Genomic DNA, 17,132 nt, shown 5'->3' on the forward strand with positions numbered 1-17,132 from the left:
CCTGAACCAGTTGCAGGTCCGTCAAGAGAAAACACCATAGAAAAAGGAGATGTTTCAAGTTCAACACTGAAAAGAACATTGACCAAGGCTCCACTGAAAGGAGATTAGTGGCTAGAGTCAAAAGCAAAGAGAAAGGAAGTGGTTGTTGAAACAACTAATGAAGAAGTGGATACAACAAGAAGAGAAGATCTAAGTGAAGGAGAATTGAATGGTGATCGAAAGTTGAAAAGAAAGAGGATAGCAAGTTGAAGACACGTAGGTCCTGAATGGGCATATTCAACTACAAGTGAATGGCAGAAAGAACTGTAGTCTTTTTGTTTTGATAGAGACATTCCGGGTCAGTATTTTGGCACTTGAAGGAAGCTGATGAACTGAACTGTTGAAACAATCTGAGGAAATTTTTGAGAAGAGACTGTCGAAAGTAACTGGAATGGACTTTAATAACCTGATTTGACTTTTTGAAACCTGATTTTGACAAGCTGCTTACCTATTTTGACAAGGGATCCTGGAAGTGAGACTGAAAGCTGTAAATAACTGCTGAAAGAAGAATTTGTTTTGTTTTTGATTTTTGTTGCAGTTTTTCTAAACTTCTCTTCTGTTTTCTGATTCTTTACAGATCATGAGTAACATAAACCAGCAGGGTAGGAATAATAGGTGTTATAAATATATGAGTATTGGTTTGGCGATTGCATGAGGGATATTGTTTGTGGTATTGATTGTGGTAATGCTTGTTCTTGATCAGAGGAAAGCCAACCATTCTTCTGCTTTTGAGATGACTACTGTACTAACAGCAATAGAGAAGTTTAAGTTAGATGAGAAGTATTTGCATGAGGGTACTAATGCGCAAGGAGAACTTTCTTCTAATGTCTTCTATCGCTTGCTGAGTGAGTTTGTTGAGACAATGGATGCGAGGAATTGTTATGTGTGTACGCAGACTCCTTCATCAGTCGAAGAAGGGGTTACCTATCATAGTTTACCCCCAACATATGGGATAAGTTATACTTTGTTACTATGACGATTCTATAGCCAGGAGTACATTCAGGGCCATATTTATACTTTTTGACGCAAAACTGCGCTAACGCAGTTTTGCGTCAAAAAAATTAGCGAAGGCTAACGCCATTCTGAAGCACCATGCGGGCGCCCGTATTTAATCAAAGACGTTAGCCGGCGTTAGCCGCCGGCGCTGCCTGGTGTGCGTGGAAAAAAACGACGTACACCAGGCAGCGCCGGCGTAGGGGGATATGGAGCTTGGGCGTCAAAAAATGGGGCAAGTCAGGCTGAGGCAATTTTTTCGCCTCAACCCGATTTGCGCCATTTTTTTCGACTCCCAACCCCCATAGAAATTACTCCTGTCTTAGCAAAGACAGGAGTCATGCCCCCTTGCCCAATGGCCATGCCCAGGGGACTTATGTCCCCTGGGCATGGTCATTGGGCATAGTGGCATGTAGAGGGGCACAAATCAGGCCCCCCTATGCCACAATTTTTTTTTTACAAAAATACTTACCTGAACTTACCTTAATGTGCCTGGGATGGGTCCCTCCAGCCTTGGGTGTCCTCCTGGGGTGGGCAAGGTTGACAGGGGGTGTCCCTGGGGGCTTCCGAGCCCACAGGTCCCTTAAAGCCTGCCTTTTCCAGGCGCTAAAAAACAGCGCTAAAGCGGCCGTACGTCATTTTTTTTGACCCGCCCACTCCCGGGCGTGAATTTTGCCCGGGAGTGTAAATACGGCACACATGCCTCGGAGTCAATTTTTTAGACGGGAACGCCTACCTTTCATATCATTAACGCAAAGTAGGTGTCCATGCTAAAAAATGACGCTAACTCCATGGACTTTGGCGCTAGACGCGTCTAACGCCAAAGTATAAATATGGAGTTAGTTTTGCGTCGGAATTGCGTAAAAAAAAACGACGCAAATCCGGCGCAAACGGAGTATAAATATGCCCCTCAGTATTTCTACTCCAATTATGATGTTGTGTTTTCATCTGTCCCTATCATTAGGTATTTGAGTAGAATAGCTAAGGATAATGACATATTATTAGTTAGAGGTTTCTTTGAACTTACACTAACATTTGGCACAGCTTATGCTCACAGGAACAATCTGACATTCTTGCTTACACGGTTAGAGAAGAGCTTCTTAGATAACACAGATGACAGGAGAAAGGCATTGAAGGAGAAGTTAGAAAAAGGCAAAGATAAAAGGACTTACAAGAATGATTATGCTTATAGTGCAATTAAGATTAGCTCTAGATGTGCAACCCGTAGGGAAACTCTGTAAATAGATGCTTAAATCACACACTGACACTTTATCTGTGGGAATAAGTGAATGGAGACATCTGTTTTTGTTTCAGAGTAAATGGACATTTATGTTGAATGGACAGGATCCAGCAATTCCTGGAGTGTATTACATCTGTGGTCCTAATGCTTATTACCGTCTTCCAATCGTCTTATAATCTAAATGTATGTGATATAGTTTGCGCAATTGTTTTTATCATTAATTTACACTGTAACTTTAGAATGTGTAGGGGTTCAAGCTTTGATTAGATTACTTTTCTTTGTTGCTTTGGACAGCCAGTGTTATTTCTGTATGTTTAACATTTGATTTTGAGATTATCTAACGTCAGGATTGTTAATATAGGAAAATAAATATTCTAACTTTTACAAAAAATGAGTGGTTATTCTTGACCAGTCATGGTGTGTGACAATTACTGACTCAAATTGATTATCATTGATTATTAATGTTATCGATTAATTATTGATTATTGACCTGCATGCACTGGAGTTATAGTGGGAACATCTTAATTGCGAGTCAAAAGGTTCATCAACGTATTCGTGTCCCCTTGTAAGTTTACTTATTTATGTCAAACGTGGCAACACAAGCTGGTCAGCCTTTTGTCTGCTAAAGTGGGGGCCTTCCTGGCTTCAATCTCCACTGAGGATATCGGAGATTTCTTGCAGGATCATGACTATTGTTAAATTTGTCCTTTGGCATTTTGATTCAAATTCTAAACTGTTATTTTCATTTTGCCTGCCTCGCCGCCTGATTTGCTTGTCAACTTAATTTTTTTTAGCTCTTTTATGTAGGGCTTTAAGAAAAGTGGCCTGACCCCAGTGCAGCACCATTTTTCTTGTGCCCCTTAGCGCCCCCCTAATGCCACAATGTGTGCGCCATAACTAAGATACAGCACACAATGGCAGCAGTTAAGGAAAACTAGCGTCAACATATTTTACTTTAGCTCTGAGCTTTGCAGGGTTAGCGTTAAAGATTTTGAAGCTAATTCTGCAACGCCCATTGAGGACCATTGAAAAAAATGTGTGCTTCATTTTAATGTCTTCTCTGTGCATGATAGTTTATCTAATATTACTGCCACAACACTGTGGAGCCAGCCTTTGACAATTAGACACTGAGGGGAAGATTTATGGAAAGTGGCGCTGCACAGAGTTCATCTGTGTTCCACTAATTGTCACAATATGCTTCATCCTCCTAGTAATTGCATCTCATCTCTTTTATCATAGAATGCAGTCTTTTCAATAAATGCACCAAAAACTGTCTTGTATCTTTTTGCCTACCTTTGCTTGTGTGAGATTTGTGCAAATGAGAGAAAGGAGCAGGATCTGCCATCCATGACTTCCCTGACGACTCTGAGACCCATATTTATACTTTTTAGTGCCGCATTTGTGTTATTTTTTTACGCAAAAGTGGCGCAAACTTGCAAAATACAATTGTATTTTGTAAGTTTGCGCCGTTTTTGCATCAAAAACCGGCGCAAATACGGCGCAAAAAAAGTATAAATATGGGCCTGAGTGTCATTTTTTCTAAGCTGCCACAAATCACCTTTACTTTCTAGGTTTTGGTGAGGTGCTGCTTGCTAGATTAAATGCTTAGGCCGACAGTCTCCAACCATTGAGGGAATTACTCAGCCAGCCACACATGGTCTTGCTGCCACAGAAAACACCACTGTCTTACCCCCATGGTAGGAGTCCTACAACAGTGGCTCTTTTATCATTACTTTTAGTATTTTTTTAGATGTAAGCTAAGATTGTTTCTTTTGCACAACAATAAGTCTGATAATAAAGCAGCTTAAACAACCAGAAAGAAAAATTGAAGTAATACAATGCACTCAAAATAGCAACCACAACGTGTCTGAATAAGCATGATGGCAACACAGGGGGACTCAAAGTAAGTCCACACAATACCCCATGAATAGAATCATGCTAATTTTTAATATCTCAACATTTTAAAGATATACAACAACATGTTATATGCATCAAAAAGACATATAAAGAGAGAGATAAAGAGACACAGACAAGGCATAGTAAACTAAACATGACTGATCTACTAGTCTCCCAGATGTACCCTCAATTCCTCTTCCATATTCAAACCTGTGAATATATCTTGAATCCTGATATAACTGTTCAGCTGTTTAACTGGGTGACTAGTACTGCCAACATATTTCATCTTACAGGGACACAATAAAACATAAATCACATAATCAGAGCTGCAGCTCAGAAATTTGCTAATACTCTTAGGGGCATATTTATACTCTTTTGCACCGAATGAGTGTCATTTTTTTTTACTCTAATTCGGTGCAAAACTAACTCCATATTTATACTTTGGTGCTAGACCCCTCTAGCACCAAATTTATGGAGTTAAAGTCATTTTTTGAAAGTGGAGACCTACTTTGCCTTAATGAGATGCAAGGTAGGCGTTCCCATGCAAAAAATGACTCTATGGCCTTAGCGCCATATTTAGGGGCATATTTATTCTCTGTTTGCACCAAATTAGTGTCATTTTTTTTTACTCCAATTCGGTGCAAAACTAACTCCATATTTATACTTTGGTGCTAGACCCATCTAGCACCAAGGCCCTGATTTAAACTTTTTTTGCACCGCATTAATGTCATTTTATGACACAAAAGTGGCGCAAACTTACAAAATATTGGCCCTTATTTATACTTTTTGCTGCAAAACTGCACTAACTCAGTTTTGCACCAAAAAGTTTAGCACCGACTTGCACCATTTCTGTGCACCAGCCGGGCACCATGTTTATGGAATGGTGCAAGCTGGTGCAAAGGGTAGGCTAGAGTTTTAAAAAATGACTTTAGTCGGGTGGGGCTGGCAGTATAGAAGAAGAGGTTTTAGCACAAAAAAAATGTTTTTAGGCAGGTTAGAGTAAAAAAAATGACTCTAACCAGATTAGCGTCATTTTATGGTGCTAAACCTACCATGCCACATGACTCCTGCCTTAGAAAAGGCAGGAGTCATGCCCACCACCCCAGTGGCCAGCACAGAGGACAGGGGTCCCCTGGGCATGGCCATTGCACCCTGTGCCATGTATGGGGGCCCATTTCAGGGCCCCCTATGGCACTTTCAAAAATAAAATGCACTTACCTGTACTTACCTGGGATGGGGTCCCCCATCCTCGCAGTCCCTCTAGTGTGGGTGGGGGTGCCCCTAGGGCCTAGAGTGGGCACCTCTGGGCTTATTCCATGGTGTTCCACCATGGAAATAGGGCCACAGGTCCCCTAACGCCTGCCCTGACCCAGGTCTTAAAAAATGGGGCAAAGCAAGCTTTGCCCCATTTTTTGACCCCTCCTCCCTCCCTTGCACCATTTTTACATGGGAGTATAAATATGGTGTTAAGGCCATAGAGTCATTTATTTGCACGGGAACGCCTACCTTGCATCTCATTAAGGCAAGGTAGGTTTCCACTTCCAAAAAATTACTTTAACTCCATAAATTTGGTGCTAGACGGGTCTAGCACCAAAGTCTAAATATGGAGTTAGTTTTGCACTGAATTAGAGTAAAAAAAATTGACGCTGATTCAGTGCAAACAGAGTATAAATATGCACCTTAGCATCAAAAAATTATGCTAATCTGGTTAGAATCATTTATTTTGACTCAAAACTGCCTAACGTCATTTTTTTTCAGCTAGCCTACCCTTTGCACCGGCTTGCACCATTCCATAAATATGGTGCCCAGCTGGTGCTAAAAAATGGTGCAGGCCGGTGCAAACCTTTTTGGGGCCAAACTGCCTTAGTGCAGTTTTGCACCAAAAAGTATAAATAAGGCCCTGAGAGTCTAAGGAAGCTCCTGTCTTCATTCAAGGAGAGAAATATATTGGAATCTATAGTTGTGATGTTCCATTCCATGTTTCCAATAAAGAAATGCGAGAAAAATTGTAGAAATCTCAAGGAAAAGTTACATTAAGTACATTTTAAATTAGAAATCAACTGCGTTTTGTTGGGTTTCATGGCAAAATAATACAGTATTCCCTTATTTATCTGAATTGGCCAATCCTGTTATGAGGCAGGAACTTCTGTAGTTTTGAATGGTGGTAAACCCTGTGTATCAAAGGACAGGGTGGACAATGATATTAAAGACTAGTGGAGGTTTATGTGACTGTGGATTACAAATGGAAATCTTTTGGGACGCATGGTCTGGCCTCGATTGTAAATGGCCGCCTGACTCAGGAGCTCTGTGCGAGGACGAGCCCTGGGTGGAGGTGAGGGCAACTGGGGGCCATGCAGAAAAACAAACAAAGTGTTGCTGGGCCTCGCAGCCGATGGGAACCCGCTGGGGGCTTGCTATAAGGACCCGTTCCCTCTTGAGCCAAGATATCCTGCAGTGAGACGGAGAGAGGTGACTGAGGCCTAACTGCAGGGCACGCGCACCGGTCTAGTGTGCAGGCAGGGCCCAGATGAGAAAGAGGGGAGGACACGCTGTGGACCTGGCACTTCCCCCCGCCCTAGCCACACAGCAACACAGCAAGTTTTAATTTGATTTATAACCACAAGCTGCCCCGAAGGTGCCCCTCATCACGAGGCGATACTTACATACCTACTTACTTGATTAATAAATAAATAAGCATACAGCTGGCCCAGTGAGGAGGCTCAATTCTCACATCCCCATGCTACAGGGCAAGGAGACAACCAAGCCGAGAGCAGAGGTACCTTGACGGTGGGGGGACGGGGGAGAGAGGCACAGGGCGGGGCCCTTACTCCCCCCCATTTTTCATCAAAGTCATCAGGGAGAGTGCAGTGGGGGCCATAGATCTAGTGCTACCTAACAATTCAAAACAGTTAATAATCAATAATAAGTCCTGAGGGATCACATATGTCCACTCAGACACCATCTCTCACAGGAGGGCACAGGCTGGATTGAGGAGGGGGTGGCACAGATGAGAATGTGAAAAAGAAAATACCAAAGGAGGGAACCTCCCCCTCCCCTTCTATCTGTGTGGACACCTACCGACACAACCAGCATCGCAAGTAGACAGCAAGAGTTCCCAGTGGCACAGGGAAGGTACCCTAAACAGCAGCATACTATGGAAGGGCGCCTATCGACTCAAAGCCCCGGGATCAAAGGCGATAGTTTACCCTTCCAGAAAAAATGGCCAATTGATGCCATAAAATAAATGACCGGCGAGGCCCTGGGCTGCGCAACAAGCTGCTAAGACACCACCCCCTCTCTCCCAGCAACCTTTCAGTTTGCAGTTGCAGTTTCAGGACTTCATAGTGTTAGGGGAGGTGTGAGGTACCGGCCTTGGTCACGACCTCCATTGCAATACGCCCTGGTATGGACGGACCCAACATTCAAGAAAGCTCCCCTTGCGCATTGTGGAACCAAATCTAACCCAAGAATAGCGACTCCCAGATCAGAGACAAGCAGCACCTACGCTGGGAATTTGGTCCTGGAGATGAGCAACGGTAAACCTACTAGTAAAACTACTGCTAAATCAGTGAGACAACTCCTCTTCTCTAAAGCCCTAGAGCACTCGCTTCCAATGGCTGCTGCCAAGGGAACACAGCTAGAGGCCCTGCCTAATAACACAGACGCGCTTAAACAGGATACCACAATGGAGCGTATACTCCAAGAAATATTGGCAGTTTTTCGATGACTAGACAGAATGGACTCAAATATATCCTTCTTAGTGAAGGAGACAAAATCTATAAGGACAATTATAGCGGGTTTTCTAACAAAAGTTCTGGGGCTAGAACAGCGAGTCTCTGCTGTAGAATATCACCTAAACACCACACCGGACAGGGACCAGGAAATACTGTGCCTATGAAGCAAGCTTATAGACCGAAAGACAGAAGTTTGTAGGGACAATGTCTGATTACTCGGGATTCTGGAATGAGCGGACATCCAAGCCTATTTACAAAATACCCTTCCCACGCTCACAGGTCTCTCCTTTGACCCACCACTGGAATTTCAGAGAGCCCTTTGTGTAGGTCCTACACAGCCGGAAGGCGCTACCCGGCCCTGTCCGATCATCGCATGTCTCATGCGGCACAGATGGACCTGCCAACTTCTCCAGGTAGCTTGATCCCATGGACCGTTCAAGGCTGAAGGTTATGAGGTCCAAATCACTGTGGACTTTTCAAAGGGGACCAATGATTGCACAAGGCATTCCTGTCCCTCTATCCCATACCTCATCAACTAGAGGTGAAATATGGCTTGTTTGAACCAGCACGAATTTGGATCTCCAAAGATGGCAAATCACGAGATTTCAATGAACCGGAGGATCTATGTCTATTTGGATGAACTCTCGACCCAGATAATAGACACGACCCCACTAGCCATACACCCGGAGCAGGACACAGACCGGCAGGACAGGCTACCACATTTGTTGCATCAGACCTGTGAAAACAGATTGACACTTTACTCCACCCGAGGGGTAGGGACTCAGGGAGATCAGCACAAGCTCAAAGCGATAGAGACCATGTGCTGAAAGCTGTGGTGCACCATACCGAGATGTCGGAAAGAGACAAGTCACGCTCCTCTCTGAAGTCTTAGCACCAGAACCGTCATCTCCTGAGGCTCAAGAAACTGAGAGGCATTTGCTGATCATTGAGACAAGCCTGAATAGTGGGGACTGCACCCCGGCAAAGACGGCGGACATATGAGTATCCTACCACCTGTTGTTGACTGATGTAGCTGAGTAATGTACCTTAATGTAATGTACTGAACTATAATGCTATACTCAGATCATTGTGCTGGAACAGCACTAGACTGTGTTATGTAACACTAAGGGGCATATTTATACTCTGTTTGCGTCGGATTTGCGTCATTTTTTTTACGCAAATTTGGCGCTAACTTAACTCCATATTTATACTTTGGTGCTAGACCCGTCTAGCGCCAAATTTATGGAGTCAGGGTCATTTTTTTACCGTGGAAACCTACCTTGCATTAATGGCATGCAAGGTAGGCAGGCATTCCTGGGCAAAAAATGACTCAAAGGCATTTGCGCCTTATCTATACTCCCATGCAAAAATGAGGCACAGGAGGGGGAGGGCCTTAAAAAATTACTCTCAACTGGTTTAGAGTAATTTTTTAACTCCTGGGTCGGGGCAGGCGTTAAGGGACCTGTGGGCTAATTTCCATGGTCTCTGACCATGGAAGCAGTCCATAGGTGCCCTTCTCTGCCCCCCGGGAATCCTCCTGCTGCCCTTGCCCACCCCTCGAGGACACCCATGGATGGGGGGACCCATCTATGGTAAGTAGAGGTACGTATTTTTTTTAACGTAGAAGTGGCATGTGGGGCCTAACTCCCCCCCCCCTGCATGCCACTGTGCCCAGTGGCCATGCCCAGGGGACAGAAGTCCCCTGGGCATGGTCATTGTGCAGGGGGGCATGACTCGTGTCTTTCCTAAGACAGGAGTCATTTCCATGGGGGTTGTGCATCAAAAAATTACGCTAGTCAGGATAGAGTCAATATTTTGGACTCTAACCTGACTTGCACCATTCTTTGACACACAACCCACAGTCTTCCCTACGCCTCCGCTGCCCGGTTAGAGTCATTAATTTTGACACTAACCAGGCTGCAGCGCTGGCTACCATCATTCCATAAATATGACGCCCAGCTGGCGCGTTGGAATGGCGGTAGCCGGCGTTATCCTTTTTGACGCAAATCTGTGCTAGTGCAGATTTGCGTTAAAAAGTAAAAATATGGGCCTAAGTTGCAGAGTTCGAATCTGCTCTTGGAAAACAGCCAGGCATCCCCTAACTATATAGACAGCAGCCTACTCAATTGTTCCCCTCCTCTCCTCTTGCTTCTCTCCACCTTACCTCATCTCGCTATTTCTTTCCTTGTCTTTCACTTGCCACCTAAATTATACGAATGATACAACAGCTATATGTTCTTAATACAATGAGACACTGCAAATTGTGAACTGCAAAATAGAACAAGGGAGATATAACTGTCACTAACTTCACATAGCTAAAAACACATAACTTAAGATAGTATACATTGTTGTGAGCTAATGACAGCCTCGTATAAGCTATGCCTAATGTATTCTGTTTAAAGTTCCATGTGTTCAATATTGATGTATTGTTATAATGGTCATTAGCAATGAAGGTCCCCTATAAAAGTTGTAATTTTATCATAGATGTATAATCTCATCAGAATCGTATATTATAGCTTAGCGTGAAATGCCTTTCACCACTCATAGCTGTCACCGTCTTCATGCATTAATCGCTGACTGTTACTATAAAGTTTCTGGGGAGGGGCGGAACCCCTAGGAAACATAAGTGATTTGACCCTCCTCTTGCCCTCCCATAGGGGGGATAGCAGGTCTGCCTTGCCCTTTCCCCCTTCCCTGCCCTTTACCTCCCCTCTCTCCTTCCCCCCCTCCTCAGATTGGGTCGGTCCCGACTGAAGATGGACATTCCCTGTTTAACACTTGCCTCCATTTGCCCTCCAGGGGCGGCCCTCCGTTGGCGGCCTGTCTCGTCCCGGGGCTCCTCTGAGTACGACAGCTCCACAAGTTCAGACCCATAGTCCACAGACCCGAATTCCTAGGGCTCTGCTCCTGCCCTAAGCCGGCACCTGGGACCTATATTCCCTCCTCTCTTCTTCCATCCCCCTCGCCCACCTCATTGGCCTAGTATACATCCCCCCTTTCCTTCTCTTTTCTATTGTTTGGTATCTCCATTCTTCCTCTTTTCTCCCCTAGCCAGTCTCTTCTCCCTTGTCAAGACTCATCAATACTCCTACTTCCTCATCTTTCTCATCTTCTTTAATCTAATACACCCTACCATTTACTAACCTTGTTAAGTAAGCCCCGATTGTCCCAGACCTGTGCATAGTGCCACCCTTTAGGCTCTGACGTTAATCAGAACCTTATCTTCCCCAACACCCCATCCCCAAACCAGTCTGAGACACTTCCCACTCCCTCCCCATCAGATACTCTAATTACTCTCACCACAGTCACCCGCCCTAATCATAACCCCTGCACCCCAGAGTGACACACGTCTCCACTGCCGTTATGAGTAGCAGAGAATCCAGTAAATTACACCATGACTGGGTGGGGAAATTGATACTTAGTTGCTGTGTGAACCACCTAGACCACAGGGCAGTGGGACCATAAGGAAATGAGGAGTGGTGATTCTAATCTGTAAGACATTACCAGTGACGCTGATTAAAACATGGTCAGACCTGGAGGAGAGCTATGTCTTTACAGAACTAAAAATAGGGGACTCATCGATATGCGTTGGCTCCATATATGCAGCCACAGGCCCCAAAAGATTGTTCTTCCTTCATATATTAACTGACTACTTATAGAGATAGGCGCCTCACGTAACATCATAGGAGGTGACTGGAACTTGGCTTGAGACACAGTGCTAGACAGAACTGAGCCCATGGACATATGTAACAACCAGGACAGAGTCATTCTTGCAGGCATCTCCTCAAATCATGGACTAGTGGATTATTGGAGACTAACGCACCCAGCCAATAAGGAGTACACATTCTTGTTACCGGTACATGGGATCCAGTTCTGACTGGACTACTTCCTCTTGACGCATTACATAGTGGCCAAGATACAGGACTCTCGTATGCTGGAGGGAGGTTTATCAGATCACTTCCTGATAATGTTGATAGTTAACGCAGGACTTACCTCTCTGGGCCGAAAACCCTGGCGTTTTGCTGTATATTGATACTGCACTCCTCAGGGCAACACACAACTAAAGATGCACATTCTCATGTATATGCGAGATAACAAAGACACAGCCTCCTCTCAGAGGATTCTGGGAGTGGCGGCAAAGGCGACCCTGTGCCGACAAATGATGAGAGATGCCGCACAGGCCAACAAATAATGCTTAGCGCATCAAGTAGAACTAGGGCATAGTATTGTACGCCTCACCCAACTGTATACGGCGCAGCCCTCTGTACCAGCCCGTCACCACTTAGAACAGGCCCGTATAGCCCTCGATGAGCTCTAAACTTCTCAGGCTGAATATGTCCCACAGCATATCCAAGGACGGCACCAGAAACAGGGAAAAAAAACTGGTCGACTCTTAGCGCCTCAGCTTTGACAGAGAGATGCGGCTCAGGCCATTCTTGCTATCACATCCGTAAACGGGTAAATCCTTACCCGACCGCAGGACATTGTGAACGAGTTTGCAGACTTTTACCAACGTTTATATACCCCGGAAGAGGTAGCCAGCTCTTAAAAAGTGGACGCCTTCTTGGAAAAAGCATATTTCCCCCTCCTCTCAGCTGAGGGCCAAGCCCAGCTGGACGGGGAGAAAAGTAATGTTGAAATAGCACAAGCCATCTCTAGCCTCCCTTATCATAAATCACCGGGAGAAGACAGGTTTCCAGTGGAACTTTATAAATGGGCAGGCGAGGAAGCGGTTGATTCCCTGTATGAAGCCTTCCGGGAAGCAGACCGCGAAAGAACCTTCGGTACAATCTCTAACCAGGCAGTGATCACTGTAATACGTAAGCCCAGGATAGACCCCCTCCACTGTGGCAGTTATCGACCCATCTGTCTATTAAATGGAGGTATCAAAATTCTGGCCAGTGTCTTAGCGGCAAGGCTGCACAAAGTTATCCCGTCCTTAGTACACCAAGCACAGGTAGGATTTGCCGCAGGACGCACCACTAGAAACCACCCACGTACTCTCTCCCACTCCCTGTGGTAAGCCAGGAACATGTCAGAAGAAGACATACCCTTATCTTTAGATGCTGAAAAAGCATTTGACCGCATAGAATGGGGATATCTGTTTACAACCCTGCAAAAAATTCAGATTAAGTGACCAATTCATTGCAAAAGTATCCCTACTGTATGATTGTCTCTCAGCATTGGTTAACTGCAGGGTCTTCCTCTCAGAACCTTCACCCATTCTCAGAGGGACAAGAGCAGCCGTTATACGTCAATCCCCACTTCTTACTGGCATACCAATCCGTGGGGGACTCTCCAAACTTTATCTGTATGCAGATGATATTCTACTTACCCTGACAGATCTTGACCGTTCCCTTCCCCCATTCATGGAGACTCTTGAAGACTTTGCAGACCTATACGGTTACCAAGTAAAGCGTGACAAAAGTGAAGGACTACCCCTCTCCCTCTTTACCACAAGTGCAGCGATACACCATTTCCCGTTCTGTTAGACGCCACTCTGTCTTAAATATCTTGGGATCCTTGTCAGCCGGGGACTGGAGAACATGGTGACCTTGATCCACTCACTGCACGCATGAAGCTGGAATTTCAGAAATGGTCCCACCTGGGGCTCTGAATGTGGGGCAGGGTACTGGCAGTAAGGATGGTCTCTAGAAGTAGAGAGCTGGACAAAGACATTGATGGCCCTAGATAAAGGCGTCCGGGAGGCTCGACTGAAGTTCTGCTTTTTAAAAATAATTTATGACTGGTATTGGACCACTATGAAGTTACAGAGGATAAGCCTACTCCGGCATAGGGAGTGCTGGCTATGCCCGGAGACCAGATGCGATATGCAACATATCCTATGCTCATGCCTGTCGGTCCGACCCCTTTGGGATGCGGTGGGCACTACTCTTGCAAGTTGATTGACATTAGACACCGCTCTCCCCCCCTTATCCTTTTTCATGACACGGAACAGCTCCCCAATCTACCCCGGCCACAATGGCGACTGTTACACACCGCCCTGGAGACAGCCAAGATATCTGTGCTCCGACACTGGAGATCCTCTACACCCCCCACCCCAGAAGAATGGATGGTAGCAATGTTTCAGACTGCAGCCTTTGAACGTCCCATATGTAACATGCAGGATCAAGTCACACTATTTCAGCAAGTGTGGGCACCCTTTCTCACTGATGCCTCATAGTGAGCTCACTATCTGCCTACCAGTTTTTCTATATGTCCCTCACAGTTACTAACATAAAGCATTCAGGACCCCACCCCCATGTCCCTCTTCCTTTCCCTTCCCCCCTATCCCCCATGTCTCCATATGCAACACCCCAAGCAGGGTGCTGAGTGCCCTTTTCACCCTCTCACTTTCTCACCTACTCACTTTCTCACCCTCTTACCTCCTCACCCTCTTACCTTCTCATCTCCCCACCTCCTTACCCCCGATTCTCACAGCTCCCCTGACCTCTTAATCCCCCTTCTCCCATCCCCCCTCACCTAGCCCTTACTCATCACATCTTGCCTTTTTCTACTTTCCAGACGTCAATGCTTTGACCTAAATGACATCACATCTAGGGCTAACCATATCTCCTTCTTGTTCCTAATAACTTGTCTCTATCACTTCTACGATAGTCTGCTTTGAACCTCTGAACCACTGAAATGTTATAGGAGAAGGAGTCATTTGTGAACCAATTATCGGTGTCCTTTATATGTGGGACATTACTCTTCAAACAGGCTGAATGTAGAAAAAACAAGGCAACATTTTCAATGTAATTGTATATTGTTGCATTTTTTAAATAAATATTTAGAACAAAAAAATGGAATTTAAAAATGAGCACTTGTTACTGAATTGCATGTTTTTTTAGAATGAGCATAGTGAATTTTTAAACCCTGCTTTAAGTAAATATGGAATAACAAATCAATAGGAAGCCTTTAATCAATCAGTTTTTGTAAACCACAGCTACTCACCCGTGAGGATCTCAAGGCATGTTAGGGGGGAAGGGTGGAGCCTCATCCGAAGAGCCATGTCTTGAGGTTCTTTTGGAAGATGGTGAGTGATGGGCTTTGTCTGAGGTCTAGGGGCAGGTTGTTCCAGCTCTTTGCTGCGATTTAGGTGAAGGATCGTCTTCGTGGGTGGTTTTACAAATACGATGGATAGTGGTCAGTTGAGCAGAGCGAAGGGATTTGGCAGGATGTGGAAGGAGACGGGGTGGTTCAGGTATGCCGGGCCGACATTGAGTATGGCTTTGTACATGTAGGTGAGTAGCTTGAAGGTGATTTGTTTTTCTATCAGGAGCCAGTGGAGGGTTCTCAGGTGCTGGGAGATATGTTCTTGGAGTGGGAGATTAAGGACAAAGTCTGGCGGCGGCATTCAGGATGAGTTACATATTTTGATGTTTCTTGTCGTGGTGCTGGCGTAGAGAGCGTTGCCGTAGACAAGCTTGCTTGTGACTAAGGCATGGGTGACTGTCCTGCACCAGTCTGTCTGGATCCATTTTAAATTTTCTGGAGTTGACAGAGGGTGTGCCAGTAGGAGGAGGTGACTGACCGTACCTGTCAGGTCATAGATAGGGAGGAGTCGAGGATGATGATTAGGTTGCAGGTATGCTCAGTCGGTGAAGGCGGGGTGCTGAGAGATGTGGGCCACCAGCAGTCATGGCGTTTCTTAAGATGATGAGCTCTGTTTTGTCAGAGTTGAGCTTGAGGCAGCTTTCTCTCATCCAGGTGGCGACGGCTTTCATTCCAGAGTGGAAATTCCTTTTGGCCGTGTCCGAGTCTTCAGTGAGGGAAATGATGAATTGTGTGTTATCTGGGTATGACACGATGTTCATTCCATGGCTTCTGACGATGGCTGCGAGTGGGGTCATGAATATGTTAAAAAGAGTTGGACTCAGAGAGGATCTTGGGAACTCTGCAGCTGACTCCTGTGGGTTTTATATGTGTAGGGAGGAAGCCTGACCCTCTGAGTCCTTCCGGAGAGGAAGGATTGGAACCATTTCAGGGCTGTTCAACAGATTTCTATGTCATGGCGTCTGGTGCATCTACACTGTGGTCTAGAAGTGATCGGATGTTGTTAGTTGCTGCAAGAAGAGCTGGTTTCTGCAGAACCCGGACTGGGAACTGTCCAGAGAGTTGTTGACCTTGATGAAATTTCGTAGTTGTGTATTGATGGCTTTCTGCAGTACTTTGGCCAGGTAGGGTAGCAGCGAGATGGGCAGGAAGTTCTTCGGTTCTGATGGGTCAGCCGAGTGTTTCTTCAGGAGGGGGCGTACTTAGGTTTGTTTCCAGTCCTCAGGGAATGTGCCAGTGTTGATGGAGTGATTTCTCGTGTTCCGGAGCTTGGGGGCAATAGATGTGCTGGCTCTGATGTAGATGTGATGCGGGAAAGGGTCCGTGGGGGCTCCGGAGTGGGCGCTGTTCATGATGCTTTCTGTTTCCTCTTTGGTGAGCATGGATCAGCTGTGGATGTTCTGGGTGGGTTCTTGGGGGGTGGGTCAGTCGTATGTTCTGGTGCTGGGTTGGGTTTCTGGGAGGAAGCTGTCGCAGAAGTCTTGGATCTTGTGGTGAAAGAAGGTGGTGAGTTTGTTGCAGAGGTCTTACGACGGGGGTGCTGGTGGCTTCAGAGGGGGGATTTGTGAATTCGTTGATGACTGAGAAAAGTTCCTTTGTGTTGTGTGTGGAAGAGTTGATGCGTTCCCGGAGTGCGTTCTTTTTTGCATTCTTGATGTGTCTGCAGTGGACGGCGGTTGCGGCTCTGAAGGAGGTAAGGTCTTCCCTGATTTGGCTATTCCTCAATATTTTCTCTAGGTGCCTGTGGGTACGTTTGGATTCGTGGAGTTCGGTGGTGAACCAGCTGGCTTTCTTTGGTATGCTCTTGGCCAATGTCAGACGGAGGGGGGCTAGAGTGTAGGCACATTCAGTGATCCATGTGTTGATGTCATCGAAGGGAGGTGGGAGGATGTGGCAAGAGTTGTAGTGAGTTGCTCGTTGGTTATTTCATTCCATTTCCTGTAGGGGGCTCTGGGGGTGAGGTGATGGTGAAGTGCAGGCGGCGGTGGTTGGTTCAGTGTGGGGTGGAGATGGTCTCAATGGTAATCCAGTTGCTTGAGGTGAAGATGGGGTCCAGTATGTGTCCTGCGATGTGCGTGGGCACGGTGATCAGCTGTCTGAGGCTGAGGGTGGCGAGGCTGTCGAGTAGAGCGATGGTGTTTGGATCGTTGCGGTCCTTGAGGTGGAAGTTCAGG

The sequence above is a fragment of the Pleurodeles waltl genome, chromosome 4_2, assembly GCF_031143425.1.
Source record: "Pleurodeles waltl isolate 20211129_DDA chromosome 4_2, aPleWal1.hap1.20221129, whole genome shotgun sequence".
Classification (NCBI taxonomy): domain Eukaryota; kingdom Metazoa; phylum Chordata; class Amphibia; order Caudata; family Salamandridae; genus Pleurodeles; species Pleurodeles waltl.